Raw genomic sequence first — 13,729 nt, forward strand, 5'->3', positions numbered from 1 at the left:
AGACTAATACCCAAATAAAAAACAACATCAAGGCTAATACCCAAATAAAAAGCATGAAGACTAACACACAAATAAAAAGTATCATCAAGACTAATACCCAAATAAAAAACAGCATCAAGACTAATACCCAAATAAAAAATATCAAGACTAATACCCAATTAAAAAACAGCATCAAAGCTAATACCCAAATAAAAAGCATGAAGACTAACACCCAAATAAAAAATATCATCAAGACTAATACCCAAATAAAAAAACAGCATTGAGGCTAATACCCAAATAAAAATCATCATTAAGACTAATACCCAAATAAAAAACATCATCAAGACTAATACCCAAATAAAAAACATCAAGACTAATACCCAAATAAAAAATAACATCAAGCCTAATACCCCCCAAAAATATCAAGACTAATACCCAAATAAAAAACATCATCAAGCCTAATACCCCCGAAAAAATATCAAGACTAATACCCAAATAAAAAACAGCATCAAGACTAATACCCAAATAAAAAATATCAAGACTAATACCCAAATAAAAAATATCAAGACTAATACCCCACCCCCCCAAAAAAAACAGCATCAAGGCTAATACCCAAATAAAAATCATGAAGATTAACACCCAAATAAAAAATACCATCAAGCCTAATTCCCCCCCCCCAAAAAAAATATCATCAAGACTAATACCCAAATAAAAAATATCGTCAAGACTAATACCCAAATAAAAACATCATGAAGACTAATACCCAAATAAAAACATAAAGACTAATACCCAAATAAAAAACATCAAGACTAATACCCAAATAAAAAATATCATCAAGACTAATAACCAAATGAAAAGCATGAAGACTAACACCCAAATAAAAAACATCATCAAGACTAATACCCAAATAAAAAACATCGTCAAAACTAATACCCAAATAAAAAATATCATCAAGACTAATACCCAAATAAAAAACAGCATCAAGGCTAATATGTAATTAAAAAGCATGAAGACTAACACCCAAATAAAAAATATCAAGACTAATACCCAAATAAAAAAATATCAAGACTAATACCCAAATAAAAACATCATCAAGACTAATACCCCCGAAAAGAATATCTTCAAGACTAATACCCAAATAAAAAATAGCATCAAGGCTAATACCCAAATAAAAATCATGAAATCTAACACCCAAATAAAAAATATCATCAAGACTAATACCCAAATAAAAAAACAGCATCAAGGCTAATACCTAAATAAAAAGCATGAAGACTAATACCCAAATAAAAAATATCATCAAGACTAATACCCAAATAAAAACATCATCAAGACTAATACCCAAATAAAAAACATCATCAAAACTAATACCCAAATAAAAATCTTCATCAAGGCTAATACCCAAATAAAAACATCAAGACTGATACCCAAATAAAAATATCATCAAGACTAATACCCAAATAAAAACATCAACAAGACTAATACCCAAATAAAAAACATCATCAAGACTAATACCCAAATAAAAACATCATCAAGACTAATGCCCAAAGAAAAAACATCATCAAGACTAATCCCCAAATAAAAAATATCAAGACTAATACCCAAATAAAAACAGCATCAAGGCTAATACCTAAATAAAAAGCATGAAGACTAACACCCAAATAAAAAATACCAAGACTAATACCCAAATAAAAAACAGCATGAATACTAATACCCAAATAAAAACATCATCAAGACTAATACCCGAATAAAAAACATATTGCCACAGAATAAGGCAAGAAATAATTGGTTTTGCCTTATAACAATTTGACCATCTTTCGTTGTACATGCGTACAATGTTACCTAGGGTGAATAATTGTTTTTCCAGGTAAGCTACTGTACTAGCATGTATCTCGTCGAAAATTACTTGCAATGAGATACATTAAAACCCCGATATGCACGGGTATTTTACGCTGAATATTACTCTCCTATGGATTTGTGGTAGATTCCATTTCTAACCGACACTGGTCGTTTTGGATCTTGTCAAGGAGTGTACATTCTCCATTGTGTTCTCCAGCCATAGGGGCAAGTGTTAAATTCATATTTTATTTGATATGTGAAGCTTATTGAGGTTTTAATGTCATATCGTGTAATGATGCATTTACTACTACACAGATTTGAAACGTTGTGAACTTTGAATTACAAGTGATATTAGAGTTCAGATTATTAGCATATATCGAAAGATTTTTCAGAACCCATTATTATGACAAGTTTGGTTTTATTGTAGCTGTTCAGGGCTGTGAAGAGCTGTCTGAAGCTGTTCAGGGATGTTTAGAGCTGGCTGAAGATGATTGGGGCTGTGTAGAGCTGTCTGAAGTTGTTTAGGGCTGACGGTATCTGTTTAGGGCTGTGTGCTGTCTATACGTATGTGTATACATGTGTCTGTACACGTGGTGGAGCCACAAATGTAGACGTAGCCAATACAAGGGTGATGTATGTTGTCTGTACATATGTGTATACGTATGTCTGTACATGTGGTGGATCCGAGAAGGGTGTGAGCGGCCAATAAAAGTGTGGGCCAATTCAAGGACTCGGTGAAACTGTGTGGTTCATCTGTTTATGAATCATTCGACTGTACAAGTGTCAAGAGGCATATGTTTGTTCCAACTGATGTTTCAACTGAGTACATTTTCAATTGCATGAGATTATTTTGAATCTTATTGGTATTATAGGAGATTATGTGAATCTAGGAGATTATGTGAATCTCACTTACAGTGCATAGTATTATTTGAAATATTTGAATTCCTTGAGATATTTGAATCTTAATCGTATTCCATGTGTGAGATTATGTGACTCTCTCTTACATTGCATAATAGTATTTGAAACGTATTTGCAGTCCATGAGGTTATTTGAATCTCACTTTCCATACGTAAGATTACGTGAATCATATTTTCATTTTTCAATTTGTGAATATTTGTGTAGAGTGATTGGATCAATCATAAGTAGAGAGCGTGAGAAAATCATTGTATTTATAATATATACCATTTTACATTTTTATTAATTCATTTTATAAATTTCCATCGTCCATCACATTGTGTTTGCGTTATTCATTTAATCCAAAAACCCACTCGGTTACAATTCTGTAACATATATCAAGGCTAATACCCAAATAAAAAGCATGAAGACTAATACCCAAATAAAAAACATCAACAAAACTAATACCCAAATAAAAATCATCATCAAGACTAACACCCAAATAAAAAACATCATCATGGCTAATACCCAAATAAAACACATATCAAGACTAATACCCAAATAAAAAGCATGAACACTAATACCCAAATAAAAAACATCATCAAGACTAATGCCCAAAAAAAAAACATCAAGACTAATACCCAAATAAAAATCACCATTAAGAATAATACCCAAATAAAAAACATCAAGACTAATACCCAAATAAAAAAAATCATCAAGGCTAATACCCAAATAAACAACAATACCACTCTTTTAAGTACCCATCTTGTAGATACATTCAGAATAATATCTTTAAAATCTGATGTAGGACCAAGAATAAAAGAATAAAATCAAGCATGTTTTCACCTTTCCTTCTTTTAAATGTTCACTAAACATTCATCAGATACACTAAAATTATATAAAAAACATTTTATTATTATAATATGTCAGAATAGGTGCATACAGCAAGTGATAAGTTAGGAGGCTTTCTCTGTTTAAGACCAAACAGCTAAGTTGTCTTTTTCTATCTTCAATTTTAAGTACATGTCCGTTGCAGTTCTCATACAGCATTAACCACATGAGACAAAAATAGAAACATCACTCGGGTTCTGAGAACTATACACATCATGTGCTATGGATCATTTCACCACCAAAAGAAAGATGCATTTTGGGCAGAATTGCAAAAGACCAAGTTGGCATGACACATGCAAGGTTTGACTCGAATTTATCTCTTCGTGGATATCTATTATGTAAAATTGTGCAGCTAAAGGATGCAAGTGTGCTTTCTTGATTGAATTGCTTTTTTTATATACCTGAGTAAAAGGTCGACAATTGCTTTCGATTAAAGGAATATTATGATATGGTGAAACAGAATATGCTATGTAATTTTAGGGTGTTGAGAGTGATCATGAACCTAGTGTATGAGGTAACTATACAAATACAGTAACCAAGTGGAACAAGTCAAACATGTGGATATTATTAAATACAAGTCAAATGTGGATATTATTGATACAAGTCAAGCATACCTGGATATTATTGATACAAGTCAAACATGGATGTCATTGATACAAGTCAAACATGGATGTTATTGATACAAGTCAAACACACGGATGCTATTGAGACAAGTCAAATGTGGATATTATTGATACAAGTCAAACATACCTAGATATTATTGATAAAAGTCAAACATGGATGTTATTGATTCAAGTTAAATGTGGATGTTATTGATACAAGTCAAACATGGATGTTATAGATACAAGTCAAACATACATGGATATTATCAATAAATAGTTTAAATGACTACTAAGTGCTGTCTGATTATTGAATAAAATACATTTGAATTTAAAGCAAATGTGCATTGCAGACATGTACATATATATAATAGGTACATGGAGACTGTACATGTTGTATGTGCAATTACTTCACTCAAAAAGAGAGAAAGATGACACAGAAATATTCAGTTTTTAACACTTTTTATATTTTAGTTTTTATTTTATTGTGCTAAGTTTCTCCATTGATTGTTTGATTTCGTACCATGATGAACTATCACCAGACCCACCCTGGCTCGTTTTTGTTAGAAATTGAAGTAGTGATAGAGATACAAAGCTCCGAGCCCCTAGTCAGCGATGCCGACAGTTAAATTACTGAATACACAAAGGTGAAATTCAAATAAACAACAAATTTAATGCCGTTTACAGATAGTCCTTCCTCAAATGAAATTCAATATTCAAAACCCTATCACTCGTCTTTCACTCGACCAAGTGACGGCCTATTCCATCATCTGACTTAGTGTGATAGATTTTCCTCCTGTCCTGTGTTTCTACTTATTTGTAGCATTTCTTGACTGGTACCCAGTACCCTTTCAGTCCAACAACCACGTCCTTCACCCTTCCACTTCCTCCACTTCCGTTCTCTCCTTTTCTTGTCTCCCAGAGACTCAGAACCAACTGTACAAGGGTATTTCCCTTCTCTGTCTCCTACAGCTCCTCCGGTCCCTAAAAGTGTCCTGTCCGAACTCACACAAGGACATTAGTATATTCCTCCAGCTAGCTAGCCTCACACTGAACAACAATCTATCATCAGATAAGCCATTACCTTCTTTGGTCACGCATTCATGCACATCGAAATACCCATACTTTCTGGTATGGTATAAACGGTATCAACTGCTTATCATGCATATATCAACATATTTCATCACATCGGTATATATAGATTCTCAATCTTATTATACAGAACAATATCGCTTAATCAGACGCATTTCTGTACATTACACTTCTACAAAGTGTACACAGATATCCACATATCCATGCACTGATATATCCTTTCACATTATACTCCTACAAAGTATACACAAATAGTTAAATACTCATATTAACTAATATTGCACACTGCAACCATTATACAAAGTTATAATTCAATTCAACATTTGCAAATCTAGAATATCACATGAATAAATGCCCGAGGTTACTACGAATTTACCAAATAGCGAATTACAATATCATATATTTACATAAACATTGCTCATATCTCAAAATATGCATGTAGATCAAACACTACAAATGAATCAAACCCTACAAATGGTAATTCTACGTACTAACGATTCTAGTAATGAACTATACATACTGCATATAATTCAAGTACAATTACCTTGCCGTAATAGATTGCGACAATCGAGCAAATAAGTCACTGACCTTTCCGAAGCTCCTTTGTAATTCCCAGAATAATAATGTTTCCCGCCAATTTCGAATGACGTCGGAGTAGCTTATAACTTCCTTATGTAATTCCCGCAAGATGGTTTAGCGACTACTGATGTTTAGTTCCAAGACACTAGATTTAAACTTGCGATTCCAATGGTGGCCAAGCGTTGCTCAATTCCGAGTGGATGTCGATTCACCCATGGTCTACATAATTAGCAGACATTGCCCCCTCACAGACAGTCTGTCAAGGGTGGATTTACGACCCTCACTTGATGTTCTTTTGAGCCCAAACCGGCAATTCATGCCACTTACCTGTGAATCGCACGCCGCAGAATAAAGCGCCAGTAACAAGTTCATATGGCCATGTTATATACAACTGGCTTCCCATCCGTCTTTTTTTATGTCGGCTTATACTCGCAACATTTATGAAGCGAATAATTAGCCTCAGGGTCTAGCATATACATGTTGAAATCTGGCTATTGTTCCTTACTTACAACGTGACATGTATGTATGTATGTATGTATGTATGTATGTATGTATGTATATATATATATATATATATATATATATATATATATATATATATATATATATATATATATATATATATATATATATATATATATATAATGGTGAAAGCAAAATATTGAGTTCCGATCTATGAACAGTGGACCATGCATGGGTGAGTTTCAGATGCAAGATCCTAGTATATAGAAAACTGCATTCAGTACTATCAGTACTTCAAGTTAATAGTGGCAATCAGGAGAAATGCATCTCAAAGATAAATTAAGGACATTTTCTATCCCTGAGTTTGTATTGGACATATTTTATCATGTGGTACCTGATATATTTTATCATGTGGTGCCTGATTTATTTCATCATGTGATACCTGATATATTTCATTCAATGGCACCTGATATATTTCATCATGTTGTGCCTGATATATTTTATCAACTTGTGCCTGAAGTTAACAATTTCAACCCATGAGATCATCAGTGGATAATGGTTCCTGTACGTCATGCAGAGTCACCATTTCAAACCATGAGATCGTCAACGGATACTTGCTCCTGTACATCATGCAGTGTAACCACTGCAGCCCATGAGATCATCAATGGATAGCTGTTCCTGTACATGATGCAGTGTAACCATTTCAACCCAGATCATCAATGGATACTTGTTTCTGTACACCATGTAGTGTAACCATTTCAACCTTTGATATCATCAGTGGAAACTTGTTCCTGTACATTATCTGGTGTACCAATTTCAACCAATGAGATCATCATGGATACTGGTTCCTGTACATCATCAAGTGTAACCATTTCAGCCTATGAGATCATCAATGGATACTTGTTTCTGTACATCATCTGGTGTAAATATTTCAACCCATGAGATCATCAGTGGATACCTGTTCCTGTACATCATGCAGTGTAATCATTTCAACCCATGAAATCATCAATGGGTACTTGTTTCTGTACATCAGGGGTGTACAACCCTCGGCCCGCGAACGTGTTCTGTCCGGCCCTCAGGGCAAATTAAAACAACACATAAATATGGCCCGTGAACAGTAGTTATATTAAAGAAATTAGTGTTTGTGGCCCTCGAGTGGCATAGAAAATGCAACCTGGCCCTTGGCCGAAAAAGGTTCTGGACCACTGGTTTATTCCCAAATTTCAATACTTCCGCATGACAAATTAAAATCAAAGGTCGACACGAAATTATCACGTTTCCAACACTAGTAGAGGCCGACTACGTTTTCTGTTTGTAAACACTACTTATTAGCTACAACGCTGAAGGTTTGTAAACACTGCTGGCTACAATGTTAAAAATTCACCACATTCTTTTAAAAAAGAACTTTAAAAAAACTTTAAGGGTCTTTGCATTTGAAAATGAGTGTTTGTATTTGTGTTTATTTTTATTTTAACGTAGTTTTCAAAATTTAGTCATATCGCTACGATGTCTGGAGTGTGGCAGTTTATAGTGATACCTATCATTGGGGCATCATGCTACAAACATACAGCATCATGTCCCACCCAGTCACATTAAACTGACACCAGGCCGACCAGTCCTCACAATGACCTCTTAATGTTCAGTTCCAAGCGAGGTAGATGCTAGTACCATTATTTTTATGTCTTTGGTACGACTTGGCCCGGGTTCAAACCCACTATTTCCTACATCCAAGGCAGATGCTCTAACCAATTAGGCCACCGGAGCGGCTCTGGTTGTCCCTAGAAGTGTTGTGGCAGGATGCTATGATCCATATCTGGTGTAATGTTTAATATAGTAATTTTTTTCATTTGAAGTAACCCGTTATTAAAAAATCATTAAATATTCCATCATAATACTGTTAAAAATTCTAACAGCTTATAGATATAATTATATCCACCCTGTGATGTTGTATAGATACAAAAAACTGCTAATTTGTTATTTGCTTTTAAATTTACGTTTAAATGACTCCTGAAACTCACTTTTAAATAGAACATCTGTTTCATTCACAGCTCCTCTTCCTTCATTTATTATGGACATAAAACATGTAATACTATTTCAGTGCAGAAAAAAAGCTTCATTAAAATCTCCAAATTGTGATTCGTTTTTGCATGGGGTTACATCCGAAACGTCTTGTGAATTCTTCGGGAGATATGACTCGACGTTCTTCCGCATGCAGTTGATAAGACGATCAACATTAGTCTAAAAGACTTATTTTTTTTCCAAAAAGGTACAAGTATTAAGATCATCAGATCAGAAATTAGTACCACTACTAGTTACATTTAGATTAAAATGGATTATTTCCGCTCTACGTCTGGTGATGCCTGTTGTGATAAATTAAAGTCTGTTTTATAAATGCAATCGGTTTGTTTAAGAGCGTTGCTAATCCGCATTATCTCCATAGCACCCAAAATTGTTCATTCTCAGACAGCATCTAATAAATATGGGTCTTGAATAACTCGAGTTAATGTTCTTTTATCTATGTTTACTTGCGAAATATCACCATCATGGTCTCCCGTCTTTTGTGATGTTCGGGAAGGTTCATTCATTTTCATTACTTATTCCTGATTTACCCCCATCATTCACTCCTTAAATTGACGACTGCCATGTTCATTTTCCTTGTTTTAAGTGTTTCTTTTTTCTTTTCGATCTTTTGCTCTGTTAAGTCATCTATTTTATTACTTTTTATACTTCTTGTCCTCTTTCTTGGAGATATATTTGACTTGGCAAATAGGTATTTTATCTTTTGCCGCTTGCTTAGTACAAGTTTCAATAACTTATAGACTCCTGGTACCTTTTCATCCAGTCGATATGTATTTATTTCAAGGTTGTCTTGTCCCAATGATTCTGTTTTCTTTCTTCTCGTGTCACGTTTTTTATGTACTTGCTTATTCACATTAAATGTTGGATTATTTCATTCTGGTGGGACGAAGGCAGTAATATTTAATTACTCTTGGGGTCTGTCATCCATGTACCGGGTTCTTTCTGCAACAAGTTTTTGACCATTAGTACCTTAATTCCTATCAAAAATGTCTCTGTTGACTTGTGTCATTTATTATTATTATTATTATTATTATTATTATTATTTCTGCATTTTTTTTATTACTTCTGTGTTGTCAGTTTGGTGTTCTAGATTGGCGAGTCTTGTTTCTTACATCTTTTGGAAGTTACTTAACATGCCACTGACAATCTCATGGGCTGAAACAGTTACACTGCATGATGTACAAAGAACAGGTATCCATTGATGATCTCATGGATTGAAATGGTTATACTGCATAATGTAAAGGAACCGCTATCCATTGATTATCTCATGGATTGAAATGATTCCACTGCATGATGTACATAAACAAGCATCCATTGATGATCTCATGGACTGAAATGGTTACACTGCATGATGTACAGGAACAGGTATCCATTGATGATCTCATGAGCTGAAATGGTTACACTGCATGATGTACAGGAACAAGTATCCAGTGATGATCTCATGGACTGAAATGGTTACACTGCATGATGTACAGGAACAAGTATCCATTGATGATCTCATGGGCTGAAAAGGTTACACTGCATGACGTACAAGAACAAGTATCCACTGATGATCTCATGGACTGAAATGGTTACACTGTATGACGTACACTAAACAATTCAATTGTTGCAGAAGGGGATTACCTTTGAATGAAAGACGATATGGGCAACATGAACTAGGGAAGTTTTTTAATCACAAAAGTAGTTGTAACGCCTGAAATAGTCTTGCAGAAAGAAGTAACAAATTATAGAAACATATGCATCAAGTAACAAAGGTGATGAAGAGCATACATAAAGTTAGATAAAAGCAACGTTTTTTGTTCTTTTGGTTTCATGACATTTGTAAGCACATGATGACGGCCAGTATATCTGGTGAAGGGAGAACCGGGAGAAATCCCGGAAAGAACACAAAAAAAGGGAAATTACTGGCAAGCTTTCCCACTTATCCACATTGGCCGAGCCCGAGACTCGAACCCACGTGGGCATACGTGAAATGTGAGTGATATGTCAAGGAGATCGCCTTAGATCATTTGGCCATCTCATTATTAGTTAAATTATATCAATTATTGCAAGAGGAAATACCGGGTAAATGAAAATGCAAACACTTGAACATCGATAGAGAGAAATGTGACGAACAATAAATTCTAGATTATGAAAGATAAAGAAATCAAATCTATTAAGATATCAACAAAAAAAAAAAATCAAGGAGAAATTTCTTTTTAATAAATTGCATTAAAATCAAATCTAAATCAGTAAGGGAAAATGTAATGGGTCTTATCTTTAAGACATTCGTAAAGAAGTCAGTAAGAGAAAATATAATTGGTCTTATATTTAGTAAGAGAAAATATAATGGGTCTTATATTTAGTAAGGGAAAATATAATGGGTCTTATATTTAAGACATTCGTAAAGAAGTCAGTAAGAGAAAATATAATTGGTCTTATATTTGTAAGAGAAAATATAATGGGTCTTATATTTAGTAAGCGAAAATATAATGGGTCTTATATTTAGTAAGGGAAAATATAATGGGTATTATATTTAGTAAGGGAAAATGTAATGGGTATTATATTTAAGCTATTCGTTAAGAAGTCAGTAAGGGAAAATATAATGGGTCTTATATTTAGTAAGAGAAAATATAATGGGTCTTATATTTAGTAAGGGAAATTATAATGGGTCTTATATTTAAGACATTCGTAAAGAAGTCAGTAAGGGAAAATATAATTGGTCTTATATTTGTAAGAGAAAATATAATTGGTCTTATATTTGTAAGAGAAAATATAATGGGTCTTATATTTAGTAAGGGAAAATATAATGGGTCTTATATTTAGTAAGGGAAAATGTAATGGGTATTATATTTAAGCTATTCGTTAAGAAGTCAGTAAGGGAAAATATAATGGGTCTTATATTTAGTAAGGGAAATTATAATGGGTATTATATTTAAGACATTCGTAAAGAAGTCAATAAGAAAAAATATAATGGGTCTTATATTTAGTAAGAGAAAATATAATGGGTCTTATATTTAAGACATTCGTCTACATGGACACAATTGTTTTAATTCATAGTTGAAATGCAGAATTCTGCCTCACTTGGAATCGTGCTTCCGTTATGTGCTATCCTTATTTGAATTAAAGATAGAATAACCGTGGAGATGTATTGGAATAAGAGCAGACATGATACAAGTTACAAAATACTGCAAGGCATTGATAAGGTTAATAAAAGCAAACTCTTCTTCATTTCTTCATACCGTTAGTACACAGGTGACGACTTAAATCCGTTTAAGACAATATATCGGATTCCAATCTACTGTTATTAAATACTTCTGAAAGAGGGATAAGTATAAAGCGAACTTGTGTGCATTTGCATCAAGCACATTAGAAAGAATGTCGGCATACCTCTATGCTACTTTGATGTACTGTGACTAAAATTTTTGTATATGTAGTATTCGGGAAACAACGTGCTGTCTCAAGCAGACGGCTGATCAAAATGGCTGTTACCGTGTCCTCGAGAAATGAACTTGAATAGTCCAAAAGTAGCCGAGTTGAGGCTACAAAACATAATTGTTAACGGAGCAACATAATTACAGACAAAGTTACCAAACAGTTTTTGTCTCTTCATACAAACCATGAGCGTCTAGATTTTAAGGAACTTTTTTGTATGTGTGTCATGCTCATCCAATCAGATGTTCTGTTCAAAATGGCAGCAAATTTCACTCAACTCTTCAAAAGAAGTCTGAAGCTAAGCGACGCCACCACAAATCTTGAAGCCTAGGTTCATCATCAGAAGGTTTGAAAACTAGCTCCATCACCACAGATTTTGAATCCTAGCTACGCCAAAACAAGTGTGAAGACTAGCTCCAGTACCACATAAACCGAGGTCCACTGATCACATGGTCTGAAGTCCAGTTCAGGCACCACAAGGTTTTAAATCTAGCTCCGACACTACATGGGTTTGATGCCTATCTCCACCACCACAAAGTTTGAAGACAAGCTGCGCCGCCACAAGATTTGAAACCTAGCTCCAAGAGTATAAAACTTAGCTATGCCACCACAAGAGTTTAAGTCTATGTTCAGCACCACAGGCGATGAAGCCTCGGTTCTCAACCACAAGGTACGAGGCCTAGCTCCACCACCGCAATGTGTGAACTCTCAGTTCTCAACCTAGCTCCACCACCAGAAGGTCTGAGGCATAACTCAATAGCCACCAGGTTAGTAACCTGGATCCCCTACACAAGGCTTGAAGTCTCGATTCACTACCACAAGGATGAAGTCTAGCTACACCTCCACAATTTTTTAGGCCAAGCTCCACAACCATAAAGTATGAATCCTAACTCAATCACTGACATACAAATGCCGGCTAGTAATCACAGGCGCTTGCACACCCCTTCCCCCATGCAAGACAAATGATTTGGTAAGTAACTAAAAATAAAATGTGAAATGTCCGAAACATTTCTTCTTCAGGTGTATTGTGCTTGTTTTGAGCACAGCACCTTGTATTTAGACCAGATGACCTAAATTGAACGCTGCTGAAAACTATTCATTGCATTGATTCTAACTGATGCTTAATTGTATTGATTCTAACTGATGCGAGTACGTGTATTACATTCCAATCGCAAATAGGTACACATATAAAATCAACGTCGACTGCAGCAAACAGTTCAAACTTTGTGTCGTTTATAAAACTTCACCTTAAATGACATAGTTCAACACATTTGAAAGTTATATTCAAATAACCAAATATGTACACGAGACCACATGCACAGGTGTCTACGCAACGTAGTGTTAATGTTTTCACATTGTAGTGTTAATATCTTAAAACCGGTGGTCATTGATATTAGGGTGAGCAACATAACTCTGCAATTTCATATTTAAAGGATAAGTTCAAAGCTGAATATGAATCGTTCGCACTTCGTTTTTAGCGAAGTTTTATGTACTAAAATTAAATGAATAAATAAAACACTGCTTGATTTAGTGGCAATTAATTCAATATTGCATCTATTATAACATTGTTCTTGTGCGCCGGTTTACTTTTCACTCCCTCACTATGTGACTATGTGACTTATCTGCTATAAGAAAAAGTCTTTTGCAGCAGTATTCTATTTCTCATGTGGCTCTACAGGAGGCATGGAAGCATAACAATCACCGTTAGCAACTAAATCATGCATGCTATGGGACGGGGGCCACACTATACATACATCATTCCTCTAATTTAAGCTAACTAATTCAGTAGACATTCCTTTTGTTTTGTGTTCTCTCCATGCTTTCTTTTTGTTTTGTGTCCACTTCATGTCCTCTTATATTTAGTGTCCTGTCCATGTCTTCTTTTTGTTTTTGTCCTATAATGT

This window comes from Sinohyriopsis cumingii, chromosome 5 (assembly GCF_028554795.1).
Source record: "Sinohyriopsis cumingii isolate HCF-2022 chromosome 5, ASM2855479v2, whole genome shotgun sequence".
NCBI lineage: Eukaryota > Metazoa > Mollusca > Bivalvia > Unionida > Unionidae > Sinohyriopsis > Sinohyriopsis cumingii.